The 6,787-nt window shown below is 38.1% G+C and overlaps 1 pseudogene; it reads right to left on the bottom strand.

Annotated features, from left to right (window-relative positions):
• Positions 1–1,008: 1,008 nt before the first annotated feature.
• LOC107559822 (lon protease homolog, mitochondrial-like) overlaps positions 1,009–6,787 on the bottom strand; it is a 16,564-nt pseudogene continuing 10,785 nt past the window's right edge.

Genomic DNA, 6,787 nt, shown 5'->3' with positions numbered 1-6,787 from the left:
CAGACAAAGCTTAGACTAAGCCAGGATTAGGCCATAGTTCAATTAGGACATTTAAGTAATCTTTTATAAATGTTCCTGAGAAAAAACATTGCTGGTGTTTATCTTGAGAAAAAACAAATGCACTGATAAGTCTGCAAGTTTCTTTCAGTTGAAACAGCTCAGACTTCTATTTTAGTCTGGGACTAGGCTTAAGCATCATCTGTGAAACCTGGGGTAAAATGATTAAAGATCGGTGGGAAAAACTATACAAGGTTATTTCCGCCATGGGATCTTACAAAAATGTAATTGCGACTTTTCTCTCAATTTCTGAGTTTATATTTCAGAATTCAGACTTTTTGATACATCAAAACATGCAAACGCAAATTTGTGTATAAACTGGCAATTCTGAGAAGAAAGGTCAGCATTGTGATATGTAAACTTGCATTCGCAAGAAAAAAAAAATGTTGCAATATTATTTGTTATAAATAAGCTTTCCACTGATGTATGATTTGTTAGGATAGGACAATATTTGGTCGAGATACAACTATTTGAAAATCTGGAATCTGAGGGTGCAAAAAAATCTAAATATTGAGAAAATCATCTTTAAAGTTGTTCACATGAAGTTCTTAGCAATGCATATTACTTACCAAAAATTAAGTTTTGATATATTTACGGTAGGAAATTTACTAAATATCTTCATGGAACATGATCTTTACTTAATATCCTAATGATTTTTGGCATAAAAGAAAAATCTATAATTTTGACCCATACAATGTATTGTTGGCTATTGCTACAAATATACCCCAGCGACTTAACACTGCTTTTGTGCTGCAGGGTCACATAAATTTAGAAATGTTTATATACCTATTTTTTTTTTATCTAATGATATTATTTTTTGATATGTAAATTAACTGAATAGATCCTATTCAGATCATATATATTTCTGCTGCGTAAACATCCACTCAAGCGGTTCCATAATATATATATATATTTATTGTAATTGATTTGAGAGAATACAATTAAGGCAGTTATTTACAAATATGACACTCGAGATGAAACGAAACATGATGTGAATATAAAACCTTCACTGGAGCAATCTCGGGATCCCAGAGTCTCAAAGGTTTCAGGAATCTTGACGACTTTCTGATCCACGTCCCACGAATCGAGAGGCAACGACGCGTGGCATTTTACGTGCTACTTCTGTGGGATACAAACTCACAAGGACAGAAGGGATTAACCTGGTTCTGTGTGCTCCTGATTCAGAATCGCGGTGTACCGAAAGATAAAACAGCACTACGCATTATTGTCCAGAGAACAGGATTTTGTAGATCTCGCTGTAGTTTTCCACGAAATGCACTTCCAGCCCTTCGGTGATGTACTCGGCCAGGTCCGAAAAGTCCTTTCTGTTTTCTGCAGGCAGGATGATGCAGGTTACACCAGCTCTCTTCGCCTGCCAGAGGAATTCAAACATGTTAGCATATATATATGAAAAACATATATATACATTTATATACACATATTGTCATTCACATACATTCTTAGACTATTAACCATACAAATATACATTTAATTCATATACACTGCCAGTCAAGTTTTTGAACAGTAAGATTTTTTATGTTTTTTAAATAATACTCTTCTGCTCACCAAGCCTGCATTTATTTGATCCAAAATACAGCAGAAGCAATAAAATTCTGAAATGTTTTTACTATTTAAAATAACTGTTTTCTATGTGAATATATAGTAAACTGTAATTTATTCCTGTGATCAAAGCTGTATTTTCAGCATCATTACTCCAGTCTTCAGTGTCACATGATCTTCAGAAATCATTCTAATATGCTGATTTGCTGATCAAGAAATATTTTATTATTATTATTATGTTGGAAACAGCAGAGTAGATTTTTTTCAGGTTTCTTTTAATAGAAAGTTCAAGTTCTTCTAGAAATAGAAAACTTTTGTAACATTATAAACGTCTTTATCATCACTTTTGATCAATCTGAAGCATCCTTTCTAAATAAAAGCATTTCTATAATTTTTCAAAAAAATTTATTAATTAATTAATAAAAAATAAAAATAAAAATAAATATATATATATAATATACACACTGACCCAAGCTTTTGAATGGTATAGTGTATAATGTTACAAAAGCTTTTTATTTCAGATAAATGCTGATCTTTGGATCTTTCTATTCATCAAAGAATCCTGAAAAATGTTTTAAATATTGATAATAATAATAAAAAATGTTTCTTGAGCAGCAAATCAGCATATCAGAATGATTTCTGAAGATCATGTGACACTTGAGACTGGAGTAATGATGCTGAAAATACAGCTTTAGCATTACGGAAATAAATTACATTTGACAATATATTCACATAGAAAGCAGTTCTTTTAAACAGTAAAAACATTTCAGAATTGTACTGCTTTTGGATCAAATAAATGCAGGCTTGGTGAGCAAAAGAGACTTCTTTATAAAACATTAAAAATCTTACTGTTCAAAAACTTTTGACTGGTAGTGTACATTTAAAGAAAAACTCAATAGATAATAGTTGAAATGGGGCAAAATTATATTAGCCAACATGTTTAGCCCAATGAAACAATCGTATTTTAAAAGAACAAAATGCAGAAACCTGCAGCAACACATTTGTTTGGAAGTGAAAGTGTGGCTTCCCTCTCTGCTAGCTTACAGCGATGGTCTTTTCCTTGATTCCTCCAACAGGCAGGATCTTCCCGGTCAGGGACACTTCCCCCATCATGGCCACGTTCTGGCGCGCTGGTGTGTTGGTGGCCAAGGACAGCAAAGCAGTCACAATAGTGCATCCGGCACTCGGCCTGTCTTTGGGAGTTGCACCCTAAACAGATTCCCAGCTTTAGTTATTACAAGAAACTAACTGAACCTTCTACCTCAGGGTTTGTCATATTGCGCTCCTGGAGGGACACCTTCCTCCAACACACCTGAACAAGGCAATCAAAGTCTTCAGGATTACTAGAAACTTCCAGGGATGTGTGTTGGAGCAGGTAGAAGCCAAACTCGGCTGAAGGGTGGCCCTCCAGGAGCAGAATTGGACAACTCTGGACAAGTGTAATCTTCACCTCAAGCATGGCTATTTAACACCTACTTGAACTCTCTATTCCAATCACCGTTGTCCAATCGTGCTCCTAGAGGCCCACCTTTCTTTAACACACCTAGGCACTTAAAGACTTCAGGATTGCTAGGCGCATGTGTTTGAGCCAAACTCTGCAAGTAAACGGCCCTCCTGAAGCAGAATTGGACAACTCTGGACAACTGCAATCTTCACCTCAGGCACATGGAGGTGTATGTGGGAGCCCACGAGGAAATCGTTGTCAGGTAGCTCCTTCATGAGGATTGAGCGTTTCTTTAACACACCTAGGCACTTAAAGACTTCAGGATTGCTAGGCGCATGTGTTTGAGCCAAACTCTGCAAGTAAACGGCCCTCCTGAAGCAGAATTGGACAACTCTGGACAACTGCAATCTTCACCTCAGGCACATGGAGGTGTCTGTGGGAGCCCACGAGGAAATTGTTGTCAGGTAGCTCCTTCATGAGGAATGAGCGCGCAAACGTGTACGCAATCTTGGCGCTTTCCTTCATCACGTCTCCCAGCTGCCCCGGGACCTCCTTTGGCTCCATCTTTCCCTTGCGGTTCTCTCGGTCGCCTCAGAGATATCTCGATGAAGAGCGTCGAGCCACCTGTGGAGGAGAGTAGAGTTGTTCCTTTAAGGTTTTGTGGACTAAACATCTTTAGGAGTGTTTCCACCAAGTCTGGTGCGACTAAGCATTACGAAAGTTCGCTGGAAACTAGGGGTGTGCGATATATATCATCTGCGATATATCGTAATTGTTGTTTTAACACGTGCGATTTGACATTATCAAGTATATTGCAAAAACCAAGCATAACACACCTATGCATAAGTTACTTGATCTAGAAGGTTAGACTAGTGCGTATGCGCATCTAGAGTGCGTTCTTTCACTGCATGATTCAGTCTATTAAAACGTCTTTGAATAAAATAAACAAAAAGTTAATTTTAAGAGACTTACGTTTTAGACACCATATTGCCTGTTTTTGCTCTATTTCGCCAACTAAAATTACTCCAAACACAGCCACAGCACTGTTTTGCGTCTCTGAGCAACATGACGGTGTTTCGTTCCTGAATGAATCAACCGTTTAAATGACTCGGTTCAATCGCAATGACTCACTTAATAACAATGACTTGCTGCCACCTACTGGCGGTTTTAATTTCACATTAAAAGTATCTATGTTTAAAATGTTAAAACAATATTTATGTATTTGTAACTGAGCTGCAATAAAGTGTGTAAACACACAAACTGCATTTGAAGTGGCATTTATGTTTCCTCTGCATTACAAAGACGAATTTTCATTTGCTTAGTAACAACCCAAATGTCTTATTATTCTAACTATATTAAATAAATAAAATAATAAAGTAGTTTTAATCAAATCAATTAAAAAAAAGAAAAACTGAATTTGAGAAAAAAAACATTTCATTGGGCCTTAAAGGTTTAGTTCACCCAAAAATGAAAATTCAGTCATTAATTACACACCCTCATGTCGTTTCAAACCCGTAAGACCTTCGTTCATCTTCGGAACACAAATTAAGATATTTTTGATGGAATCTGAGAGCTGACCCTGCATAGACAGCAACACAACTGAAATGTTCCCAAGTCCAGAGACATAGCAAGGAGATCTGTAAAATAATCCATGTGACATCAGGGGTTCATCCGCAATTATACGAAGCTACGAGAATACTTTTTGTGCGCAAAAGAAAAAAAAAAAGACTTTATTCAACAATTAGTCTTCTCTGCATCATCTGACGTAAATCAACGTATGCTGTTCTGTGTCAGCTGCATCACACGGATCTGTTTCCTACGTTGTTGTGATTTGATCTGAACGGAAACAGCGTACCTGCGTGACACAGCTGACACAGAACAGCATACGTTTACGTCCAGCTGATACCCTCCAAAATGGCACCAGGGTAATGCAGAGACGAATCATTTTTTTTCTTTTCTTTTGCACACAAAAAGTATTCTTGTAGCTTTGTATAATTGCGGATGAACCCCTGATGTCACATGGATTATTTTACAGATCTCCTTCCTACGTTTCTGAACTTAGGAACATTACGGTTGTGTTGCTGTCTATGCAGGGTCTGAGAGCTCTCAGATTCCATCAAAAATATCTTAATTTGTGTTCCGAAGATGAACGAAGGTCTTACGGGTTTGAAACGACATGAGGGTGAGTAATTAATGACTGAATTTTCATTTTTGGGTGAACTATCCCTTTAAGATCATGAGATATCAATTAATTAGACATGCAGTTTGATTAATACAATTTTATTTAACCATAACAAAATAGAATCCAGAAAAAAATGAAAACGGAAAAATTGAATTTTGAAAAAAATAAAGCGGAATTTGGGAAAAATGAAAACGGATTTCATAGATCCCTAAGATGGGTAAGAAGTTAGTCATACCTTTTCAACTTGCTTCTGAAGGTTCCTGACACCGCTCTCCCGGCAGTACTGTCTGATGAGGACGCTCAGAGCCTCGGGGGTGATTTTTGCCTTCTGTTCATCCAAACCACAGAGTTCGCAACTGGGGTACCAAGTATCTCTATGGTGGTTATAAAGACCAGGAAAAGGACTGAGAAAAGTCTAACTGTTGTGCCACCATCAATGCATCAAATCAAACTGATTCTTCGGAAGTGACTTCCAGTTAGAGGGACAATCCCCCTGAAGCAACTTGGTGTTTAAGGGTCATGGCTCATAGCTTTTTAACTATCGGTCTTGAAACAGCAACATTCCGGTTAAAATTTTACTGACTACAACATATCCAAACTGTAATGTTAACCCAAAAATGTGTTGTTGAGATTCATGAAAAGAGATCACCAAGTAAACGTACCTCTGCAATGGCCAGTCTCTCCTGAGCAACGTAACCTGATACGTTGATCATTTCCATTCGGTCCCTTAAGGGTTCGGGAATGGTGTCGAGAACATTGGCCGTACAAATGAAAAGCACCTGATGAATACACCAATGAAGGCACAATGAAACCAGAGTCTCCTTCCAACAGATGTGGATTTTCGCTAGTTTATACCTTAGACAGGTCCACGGGCACATCCAGGTAGTGGTCAAGAAAGTTAGCGTTCTGTTCTGGATCTAAAAGCTCAAGTAGTGCAGAAGATGGGTCACCCTGGTAACATCGACCTATTTTGTCAACCTGCACAACAAAAAGATTAATAGAGTATCAGTCGTTCTGACATAAGTAAGAACCAAAGTTTTAATATTGGGTAAGGTTAAAGGACATGAACATGAAACCAAAATTCCCTTGATCTTTTGATATATAAGAGGTCATTGTATTATAAAAACATCCTGTACGTTTCAGAACTCAAAACTTACTTGTTAGTCTAAAAACTTATATGGCAGTCTGCCAAAACGACAGCTTGTGGAATGTTCTACTTTATGATGTAATAGTGTGGATAAGTACTGCCTCCGCAGAAGATGATCAACGCTTGCTTCTACATCACTGCCTGTTTAGCCCTGCCCACTGATTCTACATTGTTGCCTGTTTAGCCCCGCCCACCGATTCTACATCGTTGCCTGTTTAGCCCCGCCCACCGATTCTGCATCGTTGCCTGTTTAGCCCCGCCCACCGATTCTACATCGTTGCCTGTTTAGCCCCGCCCACCGATTCTACATCGTTGCCTGTTTAGCCCCGCCCACCGATTCTACATCGTTGCCTGTTTAGCCCCGCCCACCGATTCTACATCACTGCCTGTTTAGCCC

The sequence above is a fragment of the Sinocyclocheilus grahami genome, unplaced genomic scaffold (assembly GCF_001515645.1).
Source record: "Sinocyclocheilus grahami isolate Dianchi unplaced genomic scaffold, SAMN03320097.WGS_v1.1 scaffold701.1, whole genome shotgun sequence".
Taxonomy (NCBI): Eukaryota; Metazoa; Chordata; class Actinopteri; order Cypriniformes; family Cyprinidae; genus Sinocyclocheilus; species Sinocyclocheilus grahami.
Note: the sequence above shows the minus strand (reverse complement) of the source record. Positions and strands in the feature narration are given on the sequence as shown.